This window comes from Bombina bombina, chromosome 2, assembly GCF_027579735.1.
Source record: "Bombina bombina isolate aBomBom1 chromosome 2, aBomBom1.pri, whole genome shotgun sequence".
NCBI lineage: Eukaryota > Metazoa > Chordata > Amphibia > Anura > Bombinatoridae > Bombina > Bombina bombina.
The window spans coordinates 1,287,664,880-1,287,692,270 of record NC_069500.1 but is presented as its reverse complement, the minus strand read 5'-3'; the positions used below and the strand labels follow the sequence as shown (position 1 = coordinate 1,287,692,270).

Below are 27,391 nucleotides of genomic sequence, written 5' to 3'. Positions count from 1 at the left end.
TATATTTTCCCATTGTTGGCTAATGGACTCAATGACATAACCTATGTATTAGGAGAAGACTGGGGAACCCCAAAGAGGATGTCAGTGAATCTTTTCAAGTGTTTTCTATTATATATTTATATTACAATGGGTAAGAGTTATCACTGTTGTTGAAAGCCTATAAATGAAATGGACAGTCATCTTTATATATCATAAATTGTTTTATCTCTATCTGGGAATAGATTACAAAGATTTGTATAGTAGGCTCTAAACATATCAGCTATGTTATTGACTGATGTATGAGGTGTGGAGCTGTGAGATGACGTATGTATGTAAATGTCTGTTTGGGATTAGAGCTCTGGCCAAGAGCTTGCAGGCCTTCAGCAACAAAATCAGTTTTAAAATAAAGTAAAAACCTATTTTTGAACTTTAACAGGAAAAAAAAAACAAGCGCAACCGCGATTCTCTGTACCGGTTTATTATAGTCAGATCCCTGACTGCATACAATTTCACACTTACAAGATATAAGTTAAAAAAGAGCCCATGACATCTACTCAGCTGCCCTGTAATTCAGGTCCGGCCTCCAGTTCTCCACCAGTTCGTATAGATGGTACTGCAGGAGAGTTTATCCTGTTGATAAAGTTTACGCATGAGTAAACGAAACGCGTTCAGGTTACGTTGTGAAAGACTGTGTATCATTGCCAGAGCATAAACTCACCGCCTACCTGGCGGCTCTGTACATTGAAGGGGAAATATTCCTAGCAGTACCATCTATATGGACTGGTGGAGAACTGGAAGCCGGACCGGAATTACAGGGCGGCTGAGTAGATGTTATGGGCTCTTTTTTTTTTTTTTTTTTAAATATTTTTATTGAGGTTTTATGAAATGACATACATGCAAGGTATACAGAAATAGATTTGAGTACATAACATATAAGGAAATGCCAGCAAAGTTATAGACCTTCTCCTCCACAACAGAGGTCACTTTTGGACCCCAAAACATGCAAAATAAAACAATAGAAGGTACAATGATACTAATGAGACCTCTTATGGGTCTCCACTGAACCTCAGATTTTATGTTTTTAGAACTGTAAAACGTGCTTAAGTAAATACAGGCTTTATGATATTTGTAAAGCTATGAAACATGCTTAAGTAAATAGATATCATGGGAGAGATAAAGGATACAGCATACTTAAATAAATACAGGTTCTATAGTATTTATAGAGCTATAAAACATGCTAGGGTACATAAAAAAACATGGGGGGGATAAAGAATAGCTGTGTAAACGATATTAACTCTGGCGCCCGCCCTACATTTGTGGCAGGAATATTATGCGAATGGAAGGTACAATATGGGTGGGATGGGGGCATGCAGATGGTTAAAATAGCTGAGGGTCAATGAAGTATAATGGGAACATTTTATGGGATTTGAGCAAAGGACGCTAGTCTGCGATTGAGATGAGTCCAAGTTCATGTTGGGGGTTGCTTCTCCCCTTAACTTTAGTGCAAACCTCAAAACCTGAAATATAAAAAAAACCCAACACATTGCAATAGCGATCATAGCAATAACAACCACCTGAGCAGATGGTACTAATCTCCAGGAGTAGGAATAAAGGGCTCGCCTCCTCGGCCGCAGAAAGCCAGCCCATCTAGTGAGAAACAGAGATATGCTAGGTGGCACATAGTGGAGCAATACATAACAGTGTTGTGTCATATTTTGTTAACCCTGATAATGAATAAGAGCCATGACAATGTAGGGGACAATTACAGTCCATCTCACAAAGTGGATGCAGAATTTTTCCTATGTCTCAAACACGTAGCTGTAATTTTGAAGGGACAGGGAACCATATGAACAAGGGGATAAACAAATATAAACAGAAACTGTAGCAGAAACTTTCATAGAGTCCTCAATCAGGCAATATATCCGAGCCACTGCGAGCTCAGGGATAGTATGAAGTAAAATGTTCTCTTAACCCACTCCAGTTTTAATCCTAGTGTCACTAGTCCCATATTTGACAAAACAGGTACTGAGCATTCCCAAGTGTTGTAAAAGGTCAGAATGGCGGGTGAACCCTTGATAGGATGCTGGAGATAGTTGTAACAGAAGGGATCTCCTGCAATTATACCTCTTAGCCACAACCGCCATTGCAATGCTGCAGCCGGGCGCAGTAATGGTATGGCCACTAATTGCCTGTAAGGTAGCGACATTCACAGTAGCTGTTTGAAGTTTTCGCACCCCGCCTGGACCACCACTACTCTTGAGGGTCAAGATATCAGTGTCCAAATCTGTGTGTACCGCGCGCAGAGTACGCGCTACGTGCCGGGGCCCCAAAGCACCGCAACACTCACCTGCCGCAGTAGTGTGTTCCTGCTGAGGGTCTAGGCAAAGATTGTGTGTGGTTCCAGGGTGGGGAGCCATAAGCAAGGACTTGTCAAAGTTCTCCCTATACTCCTTGAGCAAGTAGTCTAGCTGCTGTAGAAATATGGTAGCACCCTCCATATCTATCTTCTCTGTAAGATGTAAGGCGGGCATATTGAAGAAGGCTGCGAGCACTTTTGCAGTGGTTAGTGAGGTAACACTGCTCTGTAACGACAGGTCAATAGGAATCACCCGCCGGGGGGGGTTGAGATGATGGTAAAAGTCCTCACTGTCTCTTGTGAGTCCGGGGAGACTTAGAAAAGTCTGTAGCCACGAGGGTGGGAAGATGGCCGCCGTCAATGTAGATTCAAAACGGAGCTCCGGTCCAGGTTGAGAAAGTAGCTCCTAAAAGTAAATTTGGTTTGCACCTTCTATTAAATAAAGGTCCAAGGAATGTTGAGCAAGGTTTTCAGGATGCAAAGCTATGTATTGTGATATGAAAAGGTATATTTTTGCAGAGTAGGGACCAGAGCATCAAGGTTGTGCGACTGCTCTCATGGGCTCCGGACTCCGCCCCTTATGGGCTCTTTTTTAATTTATATCTTGTAAGTGTGAAATTTTATGCAGTCAGGGATCTGACTATAATAAACCGGTACAGTGAATCGCGGTTGTGCTTGTCTCTTTTTTCTGTTCTAGTTCAGTTTGGGAAGATCTAACTACAATCAAGATCTTACGATTAGCTGCACCGGAAAGGATTCGAAGAAATACCTGCAAGAGAGTGTTCAATATTTATGTGGACCTAATATCCATACATTTGGACATACTGGGAAACAAATTTATTGGGACATCTGGGACTCACCCATCTCGGTGATAATATTCTATTTACACATTTGTAGTGATTCCAGTAATAACATTATTTGCACTGTTCATATATTTTTTTCTTTTTTGGTTTAGAACTCTGATACCTTATTGTTTATTTTTGAATAACACCTTAATATATTATAGGCTGTGTAATATTAGGTAAACAGTGCCCCATACAGCTCCACTTAGAGTTTACATCAGGCTATTTTTACTCTTGTCTGTTGTTTAGTTGTGCTGCTTAGTGTAGATATTTAAGTATTTTTGAACTTTGATACACAGTAATTCATTCAGTTAGCATCTTGCGTGGTTATCTTGTATATTTTTATCAGTAGGGGTGAGTTTGTGTAAATGGTCAAATATAAGTATTTCCTTTATTGGCCAGTGTTTGTCTTTCTTTTGATTAGTTCAGGAAGCTTCCGGTTTTATAAGCCTAGATGAGCAAAATTATCACTTTTTATAGTTAAGTGCCTTTCCTTTTTGATTTCTTCTCCATAGTACAGCAAAAGAGAACCATTGCATTTCCTTGACATTAATAAATGTATTGCAGCAAGGACAGTTCTGTGTCATGTGTTTCAGCTTCCTCCTCTGAATATATTTCTGATATCTGTAATGTTTTTTTTGGTGATTTTTTTTTTTTTTTTGGGGGGGGGGGTCAGAGCTCAGACATTTCTTCATTTACCCAATGAGATATTAAAAATTTACATTTAGTTTAGAGGGGATAGATTCTAGAAACAATAAATACACTTGAATAGTGTGCAGCATTCTATCTATTGTCTACTCCACTGCACATCATAAGAACACTGTCACTCAGATAAACGTCTTGGGATAGGTCCTTGGAGGATGACTTCTGAATGGTTTATGCTAATGTGGGTTCCCCCTGTATTTTCCTAATCATCTGTGCTATTTTCTTGAGCAAGCACTTTGCGCCTTCTAGGGATATCTTTTATGACAGTAAATCTATCTCTCTCTGTAACAATGTGTCTGTGCTTATTTGTTTTTTATACCTGGGTGCTAATTTTTTTTTTTTTTAAATAAGTTTTTTATTGGGTGACAGTTCAATAACATTTACAGACTTTTGTCAGGTGGTAACAATAAACTTGATAAACATGTTATACTTCCAAAAGCAAAATTTATGTTCAGTTTTTGCCATCAAACTGTCCTCCCCCCTCTTTTCTTTTTATCTCCCCCCCTCCCCTATTTTAACCTCAACCATCTCACCTTTGTAACTACCCTCACAGTTCCTATATCTGCAACGTTTAAGTTCTTTCAAACTGTTAAAGATTCTTACCAGTTAGCATTCGTATTCTAGTAGTGCTCTGCATTTAAATACCTTCCCATTTGATGCGCAGCGGTGGACTCCTCCATCCCCTGGGACTCGCTTTCCCTGTTTGTGAGATTTACAGTATTTTCCATTCCCCTCTCAGTTGTGCTGTTAATATGTATTCTGAATTGCGGAATGGGTGAATTATCTGTTTTTGTATCTGGGCTGGCTGTTGTAGGATCAGCTTTTCCCATTTCCTCATGAAAACTTTGACCCTTTCCTTTACATCTCCCATAGTATCAAACTGTTCTATTGTCATCTGTTGCAGCAGTGATCTTTTGAGCTGCCCTAGTGTTGGTGGGTCCCTTTTCCTCCACTCCCTGAGAATCAATCTCCTCGCTGTGAGGATTATGTTATATATAAGTCGTTTCTGTGTGCCTAGTTTATTTGGGATATCTAGAAGTACTATGGCCCTCCCATCCAGTTTGATCTGAGTAGAGCATGTCTTGTTCATCCATCTTTCCGTCATGGCCCAAGATTTTATCAGTCTTGGGCAAGTCTCAAGTAAATGTACATATTCAGGGTCGGGCTGCCTACATTTGACACAAACATTGTCTGCATCCTTCACCCACTTACTGTATATCCTAGGAGTGATATGTGCCCTATGAATTGTTTTTGTGTGCATCTCCCTTATGTCAGCTCCTATGGTGGCTTTCCTGATGTTCTCCACACTCTTTGTGATTTGTTCCTCTGAAATCTGAGTCTGCAGTATATCCGACCATTTGTTGCTCAGACTTGTCCTGTTTTTTTGGTTTGGTATGTCTATCAGCATTTTGTATATGGGGGAGACTGAGTGACTGCCTTGGGATGTCAAGGAAACCAGTTTTGATATCGGGTCAGTATGGTCTGTGAAGTTTATATGTTTCTGCAACTGTGTTACGTAGTGTTTGATTTGCAAGTATGCAAAGTGGTGTTGTCTAGGTAGTGAATAATCTTTCTGTAAGTCTTGGAATGTGTGAATTAGCCCAGTAGATTCTGACACCAACTGTTTAACTGAGTGTAAGCCTTTATCTTTCCATTGTTGAAATGGTTTCGTCGTCAGTCCTGCTGGGAAGTCCGGGTTCCCTCCCATGGGTATGAATTTTGTGTGTGTATGCGATACCCCCATCCACTTACACATTTTTGCCCAGGCCCTAATTGATTCCGCAAAGAGTGGGGAGTCCTTGGTCATTGTACGTATTTTATGATGCTCCATATGTGGTAACATTGCTAAAGCCCATGGCTGAACCAAACTGCTCTCTATTTCTTTGTGTGAAATGGTTTGTGTTACTTAGCCAGTCTAGAACGTATTTGCTGGACGTGGCCCAATTGTATAGTTGCAAGTTCGGCAGTCCAAAGCCCCCCGCGTGAACCGAACACGTGAGCTTCTCCAAGCTAAGCCTGTGTTTTTTCCCTGACCATATGAAATTTGCAAATTGTGTGTTTAAATGTTTCAGATCTTTCTTATGCAATAGCATGGGAATCATTTGGAAAGTGTACATTAGCCTAGGAAACAAGATCATTTTTATCAAGCATATTCTGCCTGACACTGATACCGGTAATGCCTTCCAATTTCTGAGATCCTCTATGATTTTGCTAATGATTGGTTTGTAGTTAAGTGCATACCATCTGGAGGGGTCTTTTGATAAGCTTATCCCCAAATATTTAATAGTATCCTCTAGTATTTTAAATTTGAATCCTAGGGCTTCTTTATGACCAAATGGGGATAGCCACAGGATTTCGCTTTTATCTTTATTAATTTGGTACCCCGAGATCTTGCTAAGTCCTAAATAATAGACATCAACCGTAGTGTTTCTCTTTCTGGGTCTGATATAAATAACACCATATCGTCTGCGTATAAGGATAGGTGCAATGTCGCCCGCCCCACCCTCATTCCTTGCGTTTCAGTCCTGATTCTGTATGCCAGCGGCTCCATGGCCAAGTCAAAAAGGAGAGGGGACAGAGGGCAACCCTGCCTCGTTCCCCTCCCCAGTCGGAATCTTGGAGAGAGTGTTCCATTGATAATTACCGCTGCCTGAGCTGACCTGTAAATGCTGGCGATCGACCCGAAGAAGGAACCCCCAATTCCATATCTGGTCAACGTGTGGAATAAATGCTCCCACAATACCTTGTCAAAAGCCTTCTCCGCATCGATCGCCAGCACGCACGCTCTTTGTGTTGGCGTGTCTACTTTTCCCCCTTCCCGGTTGTTCCAGTAGTGTTGTAATACTAATTGTACTTTCCTGATGTTGAGGACTGAGGATCTACCTTTGACGAACCCTGTTTGGTCGCTGTGGATCAGGGATGGCATTATGATCGCTAATCTATTGGCCAGAATTTTGGTAAAGATTTTATAGTCACTATTTAATAGTGATATGGGTCTATATGATTCTCTGATTGTGGGTTCTCTTCCTGGTTTCGGAAGGACACAGATATGTGCCTCTGTGAAACGTTCGCTCAGTTCCTCCCCTCCTGGTATCTTAACAAATAGTTTGGCCAGGGTGTTTGATACCTCTTCTCTCATCAATTTGTAGAATTCGTTGGGCAAGCCATCAGGTCCTGCCGTCTTATTTAGGGGGAGGTGCCCTATTGTCTTATGTATTTCCTGTACTGAGATCGGTGCATTTAAGAGTTGGAGGTTCTCCTCCGTGATTTGGGGTAATTTAATTCCCTTCCAAAACTGTTCCCTGTGTCTTCTGTCTACTGGATGTGGTGTATATAATTCTGAGTTGTATTCACTGAATGCTTGATGTTTTTCAGCTTCCGTGGTTAAGGACCTACCCTGAATCTTCAGTGTCTGTATTACGTTGGGTTTTCTTACTAACCTAGTGATATTAGCTAGAGTACTACTTATCCTGTTACCATATCTGTAAAAACATGCCCTGGCTCTAGTAATGGTTCCCTTAGAGTTTTGTAGTAAAAATGTGTCCCTCTGTAATTTGACTCCGGTATACTTTTGCCTGTTCTCTGCGTTAGGGGCTCTAAGGTATTTATTATATGCGTTCGTGACTTGTCTTAGTAATATGTCTTCTCTTTGTTTGTATTTCTTGTTAACCCCTGATGCGTATGTCATAATAACTCCTCTTAAAACCGCCTTTGCTGTGTCCCAGAATAAGGCCGGTGTTGACATGTGTGCTTTGTTGGCTTCTGCATAGTGTAACCATTCCCCCTTGAGGTGGTTTAGGAGACTAGCATTCATGTACAAGTAGTATGGGAATTTCCATCCTTCCCTTTTGTGTCGTCTGGGGCCCACCGTCATAGTCAGTGAGATTGGTGCGTGGTCTGACAGTGTGACCGTATCGATTTTAGTGTCTAAAATCTGTGTGCTCAGGGTGGATGATATAAGAAAGAAGTCTATCCTTGATAGTGTCTGTTTGGATGGGGATATGCATGTAAAGTCTCTACTGTCTGGATGTCTCTCCCTCCAGATGTCTTTCAAGTTCAATGCCCTTTTAAGTTTATTCAGTATCCTGGTTTCTCTCTTGCAGTATGCGGCTGGGTGATTTTTAATCCCTGGATTGTCCGGGTTGAGGAATCTGTCCGCCGGTACCTGAGGTGCTATATTAAAGTCTCCCACTAGCTGTGTCTCCGTGTGCGTTAATAGTTTCCCTTGTATTGTCTGCCAGAACTCAGCCTTCTTGTGTAAGGAGCCATATAGTCCACAGAGAGTAAATGCTGCTTGTTCCACTTCTATATTTAGGATGATATATCTACCCTCATTGTCTATTTCCCTGTGTGTTATCTTGTATGGTAATTGTTTCCTGAAGAGAATGGCTACCCCCCTTGCTCTTTTAGCTTCATATGGTGTGAAAGTGACTTCTCCAACCCAATCTTGTTGGAGTTTCCTGTGTTCCTCTTGGGATAGATGTGTCTCCTCCAGCACTGCAATGTCAGCTCTTTGTTTTTTAAGATATTTAAGAATTGCCTTTCCCTTTATGGGTGACGTGACGCCGCCCACATTCCACGCTACTATCTTAATCTGGTCTAGTGACATTTTTCTGTGAATGTTGTGTGCCTTCTGTGCAGTTTTATGTAGTGTGTGTTTTGTTCAGATATGTGCTTACCCGTGCTGTGTTCACAACAGGTGTTTAGAGATGTCTATGGCCTGCTTGTTCACCTTTTCTTAGTATTGTAGCTGAGTCCCAGGGGAGGTCTTGAACTGAGTCCACCCTGCTTGTAGAAAACAAGAGAAAAACAGTTTAAACAATAAATTAATTCAGGTGCCGTATTTCCCCAACTCACAACTTTCTTAATCTATTCAAAAAACAGTGGTGGCTAAAACAAAACTCTCTCTCCCCCCCCCCCTTTTTCCTTTTTTCTTTTTTAGAGAGTAACCAACCCGCCCCCCCCCCCAATAACTTGAACTGTGATACTTATTTAGTACTGTTCATTTCTGTGCCTTTTTATAGTCCTTGGATGAAAACCGTTGTTCTTTATTCTTGCTACCAGTCCTATATCAGGTCTTGTCCTACTTGTGTGAAGTCCCTCCCTATAGGAGTTGTGGTTCAGGTTTCACTGCTCTGCCATTGGATGTTGTTCCTCCTCTTCCTGCTGGTTTCCACCTCCTGCCACCTGTCTCAGGTACTTCTGTATTTGACCCGTCGATTCAAAGAGTCTTGGACCCTGAGGTGTTTGAATCCTGAGTTTTGCTGGGTACAATAGTGCCACTGAGATTCCTTTTTCTATCAGCTGTCTGCAGTATGGAGAAAACTCTCTTCTCTTCCTGGTTACATCCGCCGAGTAGTCTTGAAAGATGTGTAGTTTTTTGCCCTCATACTGGATAGGTCCAACTTGTCTGTATGCTCTCAACAGTTGAACTTTGTCTTTAAAATTTAAATATTTTATCATAACTTGACGGGGTGGTGCATCTCTGTTGTCCATTTCTCTCGTCCTACCGACTCTATGAGCCCTTTCTACTATACATGGAATTTCGGCCTCTGTGAGTTGTAGTATTTGTGGTAAGGTAACTTCTGCAAAGTGTATCAATTCAGTGCCTGGGACTGACTCTGGCAACCCCACAACCCTCAAGTTGTTCCTCCGCGACCTGTTTTCCAGGTCGTCCACTCTTGCTAGTATTAACGAATTTTGTCTCTGTAGTTGTGTAACGTTCGTGTTGGTATCACGTTGTCTAATCTCCGTATCTGAGATTCTTTGTTCGACCTGTGTCAGTCTTGTTGAGAAGTGTTTAAACTCCGATGATAGTGAGTCCATCCCATTTTAGAGCTGTTCAATCTTTGGGAGGAACAACGCAGATAGCTGAGAGACTATAGGGTGGGTGTCTTTTAGCTGAGAGTCTTGTATTGTGTCCTCATTGTTGGAATCTGCATGTATCTCTGCCAGATGTCTTGTTTTGCGTTCTGCATTCTTGTTCTTAGAAGCCATTGTTTCTGTTCTTTTTTTGAAGCTATGATAATATTTGTGCATACAGTAGATTGAGGGTTGAGCTCTTTTTTTAAAATCAGGAATCGGGTTAGTGATGAGTCCCAGAGATATGTGTATACCCCTTTGTTCAGCTGCACCTTTTGTATATTGGCTGGAGTTATGGCCCTATGGGATTATCTGTAATCCTGATAGTCAATGTTAATCCCCCAACAGGGTCTCGGTCTTCACCGTGATGGAAATGTCACTTCAGTTAGCTAGGCGAGGGTGTATTGGGGCCATGGGGGGGGAGTCAGGTCATGGGGTACTACTCCTCATATTGCATCCTCACTGCTGAGTGTGAATCGATTTTCCCCCTTGCAATAATCTTCTTGTGTTCTGCCAAGACCCAACCCCTGTGCTGTACTTCGCTTAGCTTTGTGTCTCAACTGTGGTATACAATAAGGGTTGGATTTGAGGGTTTATAGCCTTTAATCCCAGTTTACTGGTTGTTATGTCTTCTCCCCCCACGTGGTGGCTATGTGAGGGCCTGTAGATTCCGTGCACTGTGTGACCTGTGGGGCGATTTTCCCTCAGAGGTCGTTTGTACCAATGTGTATGGGCCCTGTGTTGGCCCCTCTAACAAATGCCCCTTCCGGTTCTTATAGGTGTTAGTCTTTTATCTGTAGCGTGCTCGTTTTGTGTCTGTTTGTTTTTTTTTGTTTTTTTTTTAATTGCAGTTCCGTATGCACCGCTATGTAATGTCTCCCCTGCCACGTGGGTCCGTGTCTGTGAGAGAGATGGTCTCTCTAGTACTCACTGTTACTTGGGGTACTTGGCGATTCCCTTCACTAACTTCTGTACCCTTTTGCTCCCCTCCGGATTTGCCGCCTCTGTTTCTCTACTGCTTCCTTTTACCTTGCCGGTGAGATGATATCGGCGCTTTCGCGCCACTGGTATACTGACTGTCTGGGTGACGGGGCGGTGAAATTCCCCCTCACGCTTCTTTGGCCGACACTGACCTGTCCGATGTGTAAGGACTGTAGGGTCGTGTAAGGCTTGTGCGTTTGAGCTAATTGAGCGGTTTTTGATGTTTTAAAGCCACCGCTTGCCCGGAGCTCTCTGTCTTTGCGACCGCTCTGTAGCTCCACCTCCCGGAAGTCCCCCTGGGTGCTAATTTTAATCGCTATCCTATATGAAACAGTATATTTTTTAGGTCAATATGTTACTTGTGTTTTTAAAAGCCGTCATTTTTTTATGTGGCCCTTAAAAGGATAGATAGGTCAAAATTAAAATGTGCATTGGTGCATTACAATTTTGAATGGACTATTTTTTACACTATACTTCTATTAGCAAAAATGCTTCAAGTAAGTAATTACTGTTTTTCAGTGGTATACACACATACTTTGTTCAAACACAACAGAGAATCAGTAGGGGCGTGTTTGACACAAAATAAGTCTTAACAGGCACAATACACACCTAAATACTGATACATGAGCCCACACAGCATATGTGCATATGCCACATATAATTGTTCCTAGAACCTTTTTTTGCTAATGGAAGTATAATGAAAAAAAGATTCTATTTGTAATTGAAATGTACCCATGAGCATTTCAATGTTGACCTTTCTATACCTTTGAGGCTTATAAAATATTCACCTGTGTAAAGAAGTTGCCTATCACAGTCTAACTTATTAGTGTCAGAAAAGACAAAACTAACTTAAAGGGATAGTCTACTCCAGAATGTGTAATGTTTAAAAAGATAGATAATCCTTTTATTACCAATTCCCCAGTATTACATAACCAACATGGTTATATTAATATACTTTTTACTTTTCTGATTACCTTGTATCTACGCCTCTGCAGACTTTCCCCTTATTCCAGTTCTTTTGAAAGAATTGCATTTTAGCTAATCAGTGACCTCTTATAAGTAACTCCACAGACGTGAGCACAATGTTATCTATATGGCACACATTAACTAATGCCCTTTAGCATTGAAAAATTGTCAAATGCATTCAGATAAAAGGCAGCCTTCAAGGGCTTAGAAATTAGCATATGAGCCTACCTAAGGTTTAGCTTTCAACTAAGAATACAAAGCGAACAAAGTAAATTGGATTAAAATTACAAGACACAACAAGGGCAGAATAAAACAACATTAGACAAAGCAAGACCCTTCTAGCAAGCAGGAGCTTTGTTTCCTTATAGAACTGTAACATCAAACATATGAAAAACAGGAATAAATGTAAGAGCTGCAGAATTCTGGATTTGAACAAATCAATAATAATTTTTCTAATGGCACAGTGAGTCCACGGATCATCATCAATTACTGTTGGGAATATCACTCCTGGCCAGCAGGAGGAGGCAAAGAGCACCACAGCAAAACTGTTAAATATCACTCCCCTACCCACAATCCCCCAGTCATTCTCTTTGCCTGTAGTGCAAGGAGGAGGTGAAGTTTAGGTGTCTGATGAGAAGTTTTCTTCAATCAAGATTTTTTTTTTTTTATTAGACTAAGCTTACTCTGTTACTTTCTGGGGTCTAGCCTAGTCCACATCAGTCTCTTCAGTAGGGCAGTGGTGGCTTTTGAGCACTTGAGAACTTGTGTGGTACAATCCTCACTGCGTTTTCTCAAGAATCTGCTGCCCTAACTAGAAATCTGAGTAGGTTTACTCAGTTTTTCTCTCTTCACAGGCCCATGTGAGGTGCTGCACCCTCTCAAACCAGGTGAGCTGTCCTGCTGCCGGACAGCACTTTCAGGTTAGTGCCATTTTAATTTTCTTTTGCAAGGAGATTGCTGGAACTTGTTACAGCTAAAAGCTGTCTTATTTAATATGGGACTTTATTAAACCTTCATGTTTGGGGTTTCTTTTAGGCAGTTTGGTCATTGAGACTGTAAGGTGATTTATGGTGGCTCAGTGTGTTATAGTAGTTTTTATACTTTAACTTTTGGTCATGGAGATTACTGTTGTAAGCCGTTTTTTTGGCAGTTAGGGATCTGTAACCGCTCTGTATTTGAAAAGGGGATTGTTTCTTCTGTGAGGGAAGTCACTCTGTGAGCTGCAGGACAGGTAGGCACCTCAGTAAAGCTACTGAGGTGTATAGGTAGCCTGAGGTCTATTTGGTTTGTTGTGCTAACACACATTTCTATTTAAAGACACAGTACACATTTATTTTCTATTTTCAAATAAATAACTTTTACACGTTATCCTTATTTATTACATAAGATGGATCTTTAAGTTATAGAGATAAAATATTTGACCATGAGCCACCATTATCCCAGGCAAATGTTATTCAGGTGTCTCCGGTTGCAGATATGCCACAGCTTTCTCCTCAAGCGTCCCAACTCTTTCAGTCTCCACATACAGTGCCCTGTGTATTGCCACTGTTACCAGCGCTGCGGCTTACTGGTTTGATGCATTGTCTGAATCTCTTCAGACGGATACACCTTTTGATGAGATCCAGGACAGGATTAAGGCTCTCAAGTTAGCCAATTCCTTCATTACAGATGCTTCCTTACAGGTTATTAAACTGGGAGACAAAATTTCTGGTTTTGCGGTCCAAGCCCACAGGGCCTTGGGGTTTAAGTCCTAGTCTGCGGATGTTTCAGCTAAATCTAAGCTCATGGATATTCCTTACAAGGGTAAGATCTTGTTTGGACCTGGTTTAGTGGAAATGATCTCAGATATTACTGGAGGGAAGGGTTCTTTTCTTCCTCAAGTTAAAAAGAATAAGCAGAAGGGACGTCAGAGTAATTTTTGTTCCTTTCGTAACTTTAAAGGCAAGTCTTCCTCCTCTTCTTCCAAGCAAGATCAAGCCAAGCCTTCCTGGAAGCCCAACCTGTCCTGGAATAAGGAAAAGCAATCTAAAAAGCCTTCAGCTGATTCCAAGTCAGCATGAAGGGTTGGCCCCCAATCTGGGAGCGGATCTTGTAGGGGGCAGACTCTCTTTTTTCCCAGGCTTGGATAAGAAATGTACCAGATCCCTGGGCGGTGGACATTGTCTCCCAGAAATACAAAATAAACTTCAAATCTTTTCCTCCCAGAGGCAGGTTTCTCCTCTCCAGATTATCTGTAGGCCCGATAAAAAAAGAGGTGTTCTTACATTGTGTCAAGGACCTTGCCGCCCTGGGGGTAATAATTCCAGTTCCCTTTCAGGAAAGGAGTCTGGGGTCTTACTCAAATCTGTTAGTAGTTCCTAAAAAGGAGGGAACTTTTCAACCAATCCTAGATCTAAAATGTTTAAACAAGTTTCTCAGAGTGCCATCCTTCAAGATGGAGACTATATGCTCCATTCTTCCGTTGATACAAGAGGGTCATGTTCATGACAACCATAGACCTAAAGGATGCATACATTCATGTTCCCATTCACAGGGACCATCACAAGTTTCTGAGATTCGCCTTTTGGACAATCATTTCCAGTTCATGGCCCTTCTATTCGGCCTTGCCACAGCTCCCAGATTTTTTTCATTTCTCGGGGCATTGCAGTGGTACCTTATCTGGATGGCATTCTGGTTCAGGCACTATCTTTTCAACAAGCAGAATCTCATATGGAGAGCTTGTTGTCTTTTCTTCTATCCCACGGATGGAAGGTGAATCAGGAAAAAAGTTCTCTGGTTCCAGCTACAAGGGTCGTATTGTTGGGGACCATAATAGACTCCCTGTTAATGAAGATTTTTCTGACGGAGGTCATAAAAAGAAAAATCTTTGACTCTTGTTTTGTCCTTCAGTCCTCTCCACGGCCGTCAGTTGCTCAATGTATAGAGGTAATCGGTCTGATGGTGGCTTCCATGGACATCATTCCATTTGCTCGGTTCCATCTCAGACCTCTGCAGTTATGCATGCTCAGACAATAGAACGGAGACTATATGGACCTGTCTCTGCGTGTAGATCTAGATCAGGCATCAATAGAGTTTCTTTTGTGGTGGCTTTCTCAAGATCATCTCTCCCAGGGTACATGCTTCCGCAGACCCTCCTGGGTGATTGGGACCACGGATGCCAGCCTTCTAGGTTGGGGAGCAGTATGGGGCTCGTTGAAGGGTCAGGGCTTATGGACCCAAGAGGAGTCAGTCCTGCCCATAAACATCTTGGAGCTGAGAGCAATCTTCAATGCTCTTCTGGCCTGGCCTCAGTTAGCCTTAGCCCGGTTTATCAGATTCCAGTTGGACAACATAACCTTGGTGACCTACATCAACCACCGGGGGGAACTCGAAGTTTCCTGGCCTTGACAGAGGTGGTCTGAATTATTCAGTGGGTGGAGACCCACAACTGCTGTCTTTCTGCGATCCATATCCCAGGAGTGGAAAATTGGGAAGCGGATTTTCTTAGCAGACAGACTTTTCATCCCAGGGAGTGGGAACTTCATTCAGATGTGTTTTCCAGCTTGACGTTCAAGTGGGGGCAGCTGGAGTTGGATCTCTTGGCTTCTCGTCACAATGCAAAACTTTCGAGATACGGCTCACGGTCAAGAGATCCGCAGGCATTTCTGATCGTTGCTCTGGCAGTTCCTTGGAACTTCAGTCTAGCATACCTGTTTCCTCCGTTCGCTCTCCTTCCAAGAGTCATTGCTCGAATCAAGCAGGAGAGGGTGTCTGTAATTCTCATAGCCCGGGCGTAGGCTTACAGGATTTGGTATGCAGACTTAGTGGCAATGTCATTCTTTCCAACTTGTAGACTGCCTCTGAGAAAGGACCTTCTACTTCAGGTTCCCTTCCTTCATCCAAATCTTGTTTCTCTGAAGCTGACTGCTTGGAGATTGAACGCTTAGTTTTATCCAAGCGTGGATTTTCAGAGTCGGTCATTGAGACCTTGATTCAGGCTCGTAAGCCTGTGACTCACAGGATTTACCATAAGATCTGGCGTAAATACTTGTATTGGTGTGAATCCAAAGGATACTCTTGCAGTAGAGTAAGGATTCCTAGGATTTTGTCCTTTCTCCAGGATGGTCTGTCCTTTCTCCAGGATGGTCTCTGGAGAAGGGTTTGTCATCAAGTACTCTAAAGGGTCAGATTTCAGCATTGTCTATTTTGTTACATAAGGGCTTGGTGGATGTGCCAGACGTGCAATCGTTGTGTCAGGCCTTGGTTAAAATTCGACCTGTGTTTAAACCTGTTACTCCTCCATGGAGTCTTAACCTTGTTCTTAAAGTTTTACAACAGGCTCCGTTTGAGCCTATGCATTCTTTAGATATTAAGATGTTATCTTGGAAAGTTTTGTTTCTTGTTGCTATTTCCTCTGCTCAGAGAGTTTCTGAACTCTCTGCATTACAATGTGATTCCCTTATCTTATAGTTCATTCTGATAAGGTGGTTCTGCGTACTAAGTTTGGTTTCCTGCCCAAGGTTGTTTCGGTCAAGAATATTAATCAGGAAATTGTTGTACCTTCTTTGTGTCCTAATCCTTCTTCTCACAAAGAATGCTTGTTACATAATCTGGATGTTGTGCGAGCGCTAAACTTTTATTTGCAGCAACTAAGGACTTTCATCAGTCTTCTGCATTGTTTGTTTGCTTTTCTGGGAAACGCAAGGGTCAGAAAGCTACGGCTACTTCACTTTCCCTTTGGCTGAAGAGCGTTATTCGCTTGGCATATGAAACTGCTGGACAGCAACCTCCTGAGAAAATCACAACTCATTCAACAAGGGCTGTTTCTTCTTCCTTGGCCTTCAAAAATTAAGCTTCTGTGGAACAGATTTCCAAGGCTGCAACTTGGTCATCTTTGCACACTTTTTCCAAATTCTATAAATTCAATACTTTTGCCTCGGCTGAGGCTTCTTTTGGGAGAAAGGTTGTTCTCTTCAAGCAGTGGTGCCTTATGTTTAGGTTCCTGTCTTGTCCCTCCCTTATCATCTGTGTCCTCTGGCTTGGGTATTGGTTCCCAACAGTAATTGATTATGATCCGTGGACTCACTGTGTCATTAGAAAGAAAACGTAATTTATGCTTACCTGATAAATTTAAATAAACAGAAATAACACATCTCTTCTTGTACACAGTTAATAACCACATAAATACCACATCTCTCCTTGTACCCAGTAACAAAGCACAGAAACAACACATCTCTTCTTGTACCCAGTAACAAAGCACACAAATAACACATATCTCCTTGTACACAGTTACTAATCACAGATATAACACATCTCTCCTTGTGCACAGTTAATAATCACAGAAATAACACATCTCTCCTTGTACAGTTTCTAAACACAGAAATAACACATCTCTCCTTGTACACAGTTACTAAACACAGAAATAACACATCTCTTCTTGTACACAGTTACTAAACACATATATAACACATCTCTCTTTGTACACAGTTACTAATCACATAAATAACACATCTCTCCTTGTACACAGTTACTAACCAGACATAACACATATCTCTCCTTGTACACAGTTACTAACCACAGACATAACACATATCTCTCATTGTACACAGTTACTAATCACATACATAACATATCTCTCCTTGTACACAGTTACTAACCACAGACATAACACATATCTCTCATTGTACACAGTTACTAACCACAGACATAATACATATCTCTCATTGTACACAGTTACTAAACACATACATAACACATCTCTCCTTGTACACAGTTACTAAACACAGACATAACACATCTCTCCTTGTATACAGTTACTAAACACAGACATAACACATCTCTCCTTGTACACAGTTACTAACCACAGACATAACACATATCTCTCATTGTACACAGTTACTAACCACAGACATAATACATATCTCTCATTGTACACAGTTACTAAACACATACATAACACATCTCTCCTTGTACACAGTTACTAAACACAGACATAACACGTCTCTCCTTGTATACAGTTACTAAACACAGACATAACACGTCTCTCCTTGTACACAGTTACTAAACACAGACATAACACGTCTCTCCTTGTACACAGTTACTAATCACATAAATAACACATCTCTCCTTGTACACAGTTACTTATCACATACATAACATATCTCTCATTGTACACAGTTACTAATCACATAAATAACATATCTCTCCTTGTACAAAGTTACTAATCACATACATAACATATCTCTCATTGTACACAGTTACTAATCACATACATAACACATCTCTCCTTGTACACAGTTACTAATCACATACATAACACACCTCTCCTTGTACACAGTTACTAATCACATAAATAACATATCTCTCCTTGTACACAGTTACTAATCACATACATAACATATCTCTCCTTGTACACAGTTACTAATCACATACATAACACATCTCTCCTTGTACACAGTTACTAGTCACATAAATAACACATCTCTCCTTGTACACAGTTACTAATCACATAAATAACACATCTCTCCTTGTACACAGTTACTAAACACACATAACACATCTATCCTTGTACACAGTTACTAATCACATAAATAACACATATCTAACACATATCTCCTTGTACACAGTTACTTATCACATAAATAACACATCTCTCCTTGTACACAGTTACTAATCACATAAATAACACATCTCTCCTTGTACACAGTTACTAATCACATACATAACATATCTCTCATTGTACACAGTTACTAATCAAATACATAACACATCTCTCCTTGCACACAGTTACTAATCACATACATAACACATCTCTCCTTGTACATAATTACTAATCAAATAAATAACATATTTCTCATTGTACACAGTTACTAATCACATACATAACACATATTTCTCATTGTACACAGTTACTAGTCACATAAATAACACACCTCTCATTGTACACAGTTACTAATCACATACATAACACATCTCTCATTGTACACAGTTACTAATCACATACATAACACATCTCTCCTTGTACACAGTTACTAGTCACATAAATAACACATCTCTCATTGTACACAGTTACTAATCACATACATAACACATCTCTCCATGCACACAGTTACTAAACACAGACATAACACATCAATCCGTGTACACAGTTACTAATCACATACATAACACATCTCTCCTTGCACACAGTTACGAATCACATACATAACACATCTCTCATTGTACACAGTTAGTAATCACATACATAACACATCTCTCCTTGCACACAGTTACTAATCAGATACATAACACATCTCTCATTGTACACAGTTACTAATCACATACATAACACATCTCTCATTGTACACAGTTACTAATCACATACATAACACATCTCTCCTTGCACACAGTTACTAAACACAGACATAACACATCTATCCTTGTACACAGTTACTCTTCACATAAATAACACATCTCTCCTTGCACACAGTTACTAATCATATGTTTGCATAGTGTGGTAGCTATGGTTCAGCCCATTGAAGTGATGTCACTTTGCTTCCTTTAACCCTCCTTAGACTTTTTTATTTGTATTAGGTAGCTCAGAAGATGCACCTATGAGCCCTCTTTCCCTTGACTTTTATAGCGTTACAATATATTGGATTCAGAACGGCTCAAGATATTGTGCTGCCTGGGTCAGAGAATACAATGATGCCCCCCTCAGTAGTAACATTACTGATTAGCATATCAACTTATTAGCCTAGCCACTGGCCTTACTAAGCCTGCCTACCTGTACACAACCAATGCTTATCCACAATTGTGCAATAAGTGGGAAGGAATGAGGTGCACTTGTCCCCCCTTGATTGTTGCCCCGGACCCGTTGTGTTTTTTTGTCCATGATGAGGTTATGCTGCTGGGAGCCTGTGACTTCCCCCCACAGAGACAGAGAACAGTAGTAGTCTTTGTTTGACAGTGACTGACTCAGTCACTGTAATTCTGCCCCTTGACAAGTGCTGCCTGGGTCCATTATACCCAGTTAGTCCGGCCCTGATTGGATTACCCTCTTCTGCAAAATAGTAGCATTTTGAAATGAGAGAGCTTCCCAGTAATGCTCCCAATACTACTAAATTCATTTAGGCTTAGCTCAAGAATTATGGCATATGTGATTTTAGTGCTACTTCCAAGCTCTTTCAGAAGAAACCTATGTATGGAAACTCAGCTGTTAAAAATATCTTTATTCCCTAACTAGGTGATAAACCTGCCCAGAGGGCAGTCTATTTATTGTTTAAGCTACAGATGTAGCAACACCCTATTAAGTTTATATAAATATTTATATAAAAGCAAACTTACAAAATCTACATCTGTAGCTTAAAAAGTAAATAGACTGTCCTATGGGCAGGCTTATCACCTAGTTTTAAATTATTTAAAAATCTAACGGCTAGATTACAAATTTTGCGATATGAGTATAACGCCGATTTTTCACTACCGCTGCTATTACAAGTCTTGCAGGTATAGCTGTACCGCACACTTTTTTGGCCGTCACGCAGCGTAACTACCGCACTTTTTAAAAAGTCCTCTTTCAATGGGACTCCCATAGCGCCGGTATTACGAGTTTGCCTGGGAGGCTAAAAAGTGAGCGGTACAGCCTATAACTACAAGATCCGTACCATAAACTAAAAGTCAGTAGTTATGGGTTTTACGTTACAAAGCTGTAGCATAAAACTCATAACTAAAGTGTTACAAAGTACACTAACACCCATAAACTACCTATTAACCCCTAAACCGAGGCCCTCCTGCATCGCAAACACTAAAATAAAATTATTAACTCCTAATCTGCCGCTCGGGACATCGCCGCCACTATAAAAAACATATTAACCCCTAAACCGCTGTACTCCCGCATCGCAAACACTAGTTAAATATTATAAAACCCTAATCTGCCGCCCCCAACATCACCGCCGCCACTATACTAAAGTTATTAATCCCTAAACCTAACCCTAACACTAAGTCTAACCCTAACACCCATAACTTTAATATAAATAAAATAAATCTAAATAAAAATTACTATCATTAACTAAATTATTCCTATTTAAAACTAAATACTTACCTATAAAATAAACCCTGAGCTAGCTACAATATAACTAATAGTTACATTGTAGCTATCTTATGTTTTTTTTTTATTTCACAGCTAAGTTTGTATTTATTTTAACTAGGTAGACTAGTTATTATTAACTATTTACTAACTATTTAGTTAAAATAAATACAAATTTACCTGTAAAATAAAACCTAGCCTGCCTCACACTAACACCTAACATTACACTACAATTAAATAAATTACATTAATTAAATACAATTAATTATTACAAAAAAAACACTAAATTACACAAAATAAAAAAGAAATTATCAAATATTTAAACTAATTACACCAAATCTAATAGCCCTATCAAAATAAAATGCCCCCCCCCAAATAAAAAAAAACCCTAGCCTAAACTAAACTGCCAATGGCCCTTAAAAGGGCCTTTTGCGGGGCATTGCCCCAAAGAAATCAGCTCTTTACCTGTAAAAAAAAATACAAACAACCCCCCCAACAGTAAAACCCACCACCCACACAACCAAACCCCCCAAATAAAAACCTATCTAAAAAACCTAAGCTCCCCATTGCCCTGAAAAGGGCATTTGGATGGGCATTGCCCTGAAAAGGGCATTTAGCTGTTTTCCATTGCCCAAACCCTAAGCTCAAAATAAAACCCACCCAATAAACCCTTTAAAAAAACCTAACACTAACCCCCGAAGATCCACTTACAGTTTTTGAAGACCGGACATCCTCACCATCAAGCCGGGTGAAGTCTTCATCCAAGTGGGCAGAAGTCCTCAACGAATCTGGGAGAAGTCTTCATCCAAGTGGCAAGAAGTGGTCCTCCATACAGGTAGAAGACTTCATCCAGACGGCATCTTCTATCTTCATCCTTCCGACGCGGAGCGGCTCCATCTTCAAGACACGGCGCGGAGCATCCTCTTCTGTCGATGGCTACTGAAGAATGAAGGTTCCTTTAAGGGACGTCATCCAAGATGGCGTCCCTTTGAATTCCTATTGGCTGATAGAATTCTATCAGCCAATCGGAATTAAAGGGTAAAAAATCATATTGGCTGATGCAATCAGCCAATAGGATTGAGCTTCAATCCTATTGGCTGATCCAATCAGCCAATAGGATTGAACTTGCATTCTATTGGCTGTTCCAATCCAATTTAGTGTTTTGTTTTTTTTGTAATTTAGTTAATTGTATTTAATTAATGTAATTTATTTAATTGTAGAGTAATGTTAAGTGTTAGTGTAAGAAAAGGTTAGGTTTTATTTTACAGATACATTTGTATTTATTTTAACTAGGTAGTTAGTAATTAGTTAATAACTATTTAGTAACTAGTCTATCTAGTTAAAATAAATACAAACTTAGCTGTGAAATAAAAATAAAACCTAAGATAGCTACAATGGAACTATTAGTTATATTGTAGCTATCTTAGGGTTTATTTTACAGATAAGTATTTAGTTTTAAATAGGAATTAGTTAGGTAATAATAGTAATTTTTATTTAGATTTATTTTAATTATATTAAAGTTAGGGGTGTTAGGGTTAGACTTAGGGTTAGGTTTAGGGGTTAATATATTTATTTAGTGTTAGTGATGTGGAAGGCCAGAGGTTTAGGGGTTAATAACTTTAGTATAGTGGCGACGTTGATGTTGGGGTGGCAGATTAGGGGTTAATAAGTGTAGGTAGATAGCGACGACATTGAGGGCAGCAAATTAGGGGTTAATGTATGTAGGTAGCAACGACATTGGGGCAGTAGATTAGGGGTTAATAAGTGAATGTAGGTATCATCTATGTCGGGGGCGGCAAATTAGGGGTGTTTAGACTCGGCGGTTTATGTTAGGGTGTTAGGTGTAAACATACATTTTCTTTCCCCATAGGAATCAATGGGGCTGCGTTACGGAGCTTTACGCTCCTTTATTGCAGGTGTTAGGCTTTTTTTTAGCCGGCTCTCCCCATTGATGTCTATGGGGAAATTGTGCACGAGCACGTAAAACCAGCTCAAAGCAGCGCTGGTATTTGTGTGCGGTATGGAGCTCAACGCTGCCATATTGCCTGCTAATGCCGGGTTTTTGCAAACCTGTAATAGCAACGCTATTAAAGGTGAGCAGTGGAAATAACTTGCAAGTTATGACCGAGCCGCTCATAACGCAAAACTCGTAATCTTGCCGTAAATTGCTAAAATTAAACAAATCCTAAAATTACAAAAAATAAAAAAGCTAAAATTACAGAAAAAAACAAACCAAAATTATCCAAAATAAAAAATAAAAATACTCTGAATCTAATACCCTCTTTAAAAAAAACACCCCAAAATAAAACTCTATTCTAATGCTAAACTACCAATAGCCCTTAAAATGGCTTTTTGTAGGGCATTGCCCTAAGTTTAACAGCTTTTTTGCAAACAAAATTACTAAGCCCCCCTATAATAGTAAACCCCCCACCCACCAAACCCCCAAAATAAAACCTAAGAGTAATAAATCTAAACTACCCAATGCCCTTAAAGGGGCATTTGTATGGGCATTCAGCTTTTTTACACTGCTCTTAAAAGGGCATTCAGCTCTTTTTTAAATTGCCCAAAAAAAACCTAATTGTAAAAAAAAAAATTATAAAAAAAAAGCGCCTTACACTAAAGCCCCAAAAAGGTACTCATGGTTTCTGAAGTCCGGAGGAGAAGGTCTTCTTCCATGTGAGTCCATTATCTTCAACAACAGGGAAGGCAGCGCGGAGGAGAGATGCGGAGGGGTGTTCCCAGATGTGGTGATCCTCAGCGGCAACGCTCCTCAGCGGCGTAGAGGCTCCTCTTCATGTGATCGTCTACCACACACTGAAGATTAAATGCAAGGTACCCCATATTTAATGGGGTACCTTGCATTTCTATTGGCTGAAATTTTCACATCAGCCAATAGGATGCGAGCAACTGAAATCTTATTGGCTGGTGAACAGCCAATAGGATTTGAGCAACTGAAATCTTATTGGCTGTTCACCATATTTATAGATTTACTATATATATTATAAACTGTATAATAATTTAACAATAAACTAATTGTTTTAAAAAATATTTTAATGTATTATAATAAAGTTATTATAATAATAATAAATCTAACCAACAGCAAAAACAACTGGATCAGCTATTATTTATAAATAATCAATTGACCGCTCAGTCCAGCCCAAGCTATTGAAGACAAGGTGGCCAAAGATTTAAAGGTCTCAGCTAGGTGGCCTTGAGCCTGGAAGGCATTTGCAGGTAGCGAGTTCCCACATAATGGCGGCAATGACTCTGGCTAAACAACATAGGCCCGCAATGGAACTTTCAAGCCTTACCTTCTTGGAGGCAATACGCAGCCTATTATGTGATCACTTTGCAAGACTGGAGAAGACCGCGATACTGGTGTGGAACAACACTGCGGGTACATACCTTGCCAAGTGCAGCGCACTTTACCGATGGTACAAGTAACCGCTCCAGGCCTGAAGCCTAATGAGAGACCGCTTGATTGGGACATGACTACATCAGCTAGACCCGAGCCTGCGCTAAATATACCTGTGGATGCATTGAGGGGCACTGCTTTTGGCTTGGTGCTGCATCGTCAGGCGACTGTGACCGGCATGCCTGTATCCGACAGACAACAGGGGCATAGAGGAGACAGCATGGAGCCCACCATGAGCTCTAATGTTCCAGAGCATCTAAACGTGCTGTGTCCTAGTATACAGATGGGGCCTGCCTTGAAAGCTTTACATCTAGAAGAAAAGACACGGCTTTGTGATTGTATGCTGAGAGATGCCTTAGCTACTACTCCCGTCAGTGGGGTGCGAAGTGGACCGCAGGTAACACTGCTCTCTCCCCCTTTTGGATCATCAACCCTACTGCTCTTCCCAAAGAATCGCAGGCTAGCAGGCTGTTTTAGGATGATTCTCAGCCGACTCACCACCATCCAGAGGTTACTTGCATTTGCCCCACAGACATGGAAGAAGGGTGAGGGTTAGGAATCTGAACTTCTGCCTGAACGCAGTGGGTTAAATGTGGCATTATACCACTATTCACACAGGCCATAAGTTAACTCTACTACTATACCATCAGTTAGACTTTTCCTACCCCACTCCTTTGCGATGAGGTTACTGCAAGGGTTAATATTTGTTCATATCTTTGATTCTCGACAAGTGTGTTGTTGATCCAGTAATTTCACAATTGGGGAGGCAGTCATTCCCCTTATAGCAGTGTTGTCTTTGCCATTTCATTTGTATAGTTATGTACTAGCCTAGTTAAAAGTTTTTGTATTTCTTTATCAGGAGATATGCAGAGTCCATTAGTAAACCTAATGGAAGCTTTGACATTTCTCATCCCCTAGTTAGCTAATATTTTGCTTTGAAGAGCAATTATACATTATCGCAAAAACCTCAAAATACTCATAAGGCTTTATTAAGCAGTCTGGCCCTGCACTATTCATACCAGGTATTATCCCCTCTCTCGCTGTACCTCAAATAACTTAAGGAAATTGTACCAAATCTTTAAGTTTGGATGGTTAGGTCCTATTCTACTAGATATAATATAGGCCTTTTGTGTAGATCAGCGCTCTCTATCCCTGTATTTAATAGCCATTCAGTTGCTCACGAAACTCACCATATAGGCAGGCGGTTGAAATATGCTTAGTTTAAACCTCCAGGCAATAGTTTCCCATGTTCTTCTATGAATGCACAATATTTCTCCCTAAGTTTGAGTAGGAACTATGTATCTTATCATAACCAAATTAGATGTAGTGGTTATTGTAGGTAGCAGAGCAATATTTCACCTCTAATCCTCATATCTGTAGTTTTGTATTGCTACCAGTTTGGGAACATGGCACATATTGTCCTATTGTCCTACTGTGCTAGACAAGCTGTTGGCCTCATATGCCGCCCATTTCTGTTTAACATCTCCTTAGGGTCTCATATACCCCCGTACTACTATATAATGTTATATTGCCCCGCTTGGCTGTAGCCTGCTTATTCAATTCATATAACCCACTACATGTATATACTCACCTCCCCCCCAAATCTATAACGTGTCCCCTTTTTAAGGAGAACTAAATACGTGGCTTTTCTTGCCTATGCCGCAACCCTTATGATAACTTTCAACATTACTCACAAATTGAACGTGCCACAATAACTTTTCTTTCCTACCTTGAGTTAATATTTCAGTTAGGTCCAATAGTGACCTATTGAGTTATAAGAAAAATGTTTTAAGTTTATCTGTTATGCTTGATATAAAGCGTTATAAAAATGAGGTTTATCACTTACAATCCATAAGTTGTCTCCTAGGCTTGAAACCACCTTCTTTTACCCATATATTTCCGTTTATGTCAGAGGGTCCAAGAGAGGCCTACTGTATCATTTAGAAGGTCCCTAGGCGACAGGCATTTCTTTTAAATAATGTTCACATGGTACATATATTATTAACCTTGTGGTTTTTGTAATCCCTTTTTTTAATGTTAGTACTCCTTGTATAACTGATATTTTATCTCATGTGATGTAAGAATCTATATATGCAATGTTGTATGCCTTTAAATGAACCTCAAATAAAAATAAATAAAAAAAAAAAAAACAACAACTGGATCAATCTTTATGAAATTTACTTAAATGCAAAAAAGAAAAATATCTAAGATATTGAGAGCTGTAGAAACAATATAGATATCAATATCAAAGTATAGCTATCAGACATGAGTTTATAAAAAAAAGAAACACCACCCTATCCAATTGCAAGACACTCATGCATAGGGGCCAAATTATCATTGTCTGGCGGACATGATACGCTGTAGCATATCCGACAGACATCGCTGAATGCCAAGAGCATACGCCAGTGGCATATTTAGGTTTTGTGCTGCCCTAGGCACTCAAAATTCTGCTGCCCCCGACCCCCCCTTAGGTTTTAGGCTTTTTTTGGTGTCAATATCTAGTGAACTGCTTGTGCAATGCTGCACCTTGCAGATTCGCGGCCACTAGCAGGTGGTGTCAATCAGCCTGATCATATGAGATCGAGCGGCTTGATGTCTGCAGCCCTCAGAGCAGACGGACCAGTTATGGAGCAGCAGTCTTAAGACCGCTGCTTTATAACTGCTGTTTTCGGGCAAGCATGAAGGCTCGCGGGGAAAAAGGGGCATCCAGCGCCATTCGGCCCTTGATAAATCGGTCCCATAGACTCTATTAACTCCCAATAACCCACAACAAAAAGGACCACTCACTGATAGGGGCTATGTTACTTGTGTGAAGATATAATAGAAGCACACTCTTAGGAACGGACAACCAGCTCAATAACTTGTTAGCTTGTTCTATAGCTATTTACCACCTGGGTGCAGTTTATGTTTAGCCCAGTAATGCTTTTCACAGCGTAGAACTACTTATTGAGCAGTAATTATTAGTCATATGGTACCATTAAAGGGGCACTGAACCCAACTTTTTTCTTTCATAATTCAGATAGAGCATGCAATTATAAGCAACTTTCTAATTTACTCCTAGTATCAATTTTTCTTTGTTCTCTTGCTATCTTTATTTGAGAAAAAATACATCTAAGCTTTTTTGTTGTTCAGGACTCTGGACAGCATTTTTTTTATTGGTGGATGAATTTATCCACCAATCAGCAAGGACAACCCAGGTTGTTCACAAAAAATGGGCCGGCATCTAAACTTACATTCTTGCA

The 27,391-nt window shown here is 40.4% G+C and overlaps 1 protein-coding gene across 1 annotated transcript in view; it reads left to right on the top strand.

Moving 5' to 3' along the window:
* The window catches only part of LOC128647506 (uncharacterized), a 179,869-nt gene that overhangs the window by 983 nt on the left and 151,495 nt on the right, over window positions 1–27,391 (top strand). The gene's annotated exons all lie outside the window — the stretch shown is intronic.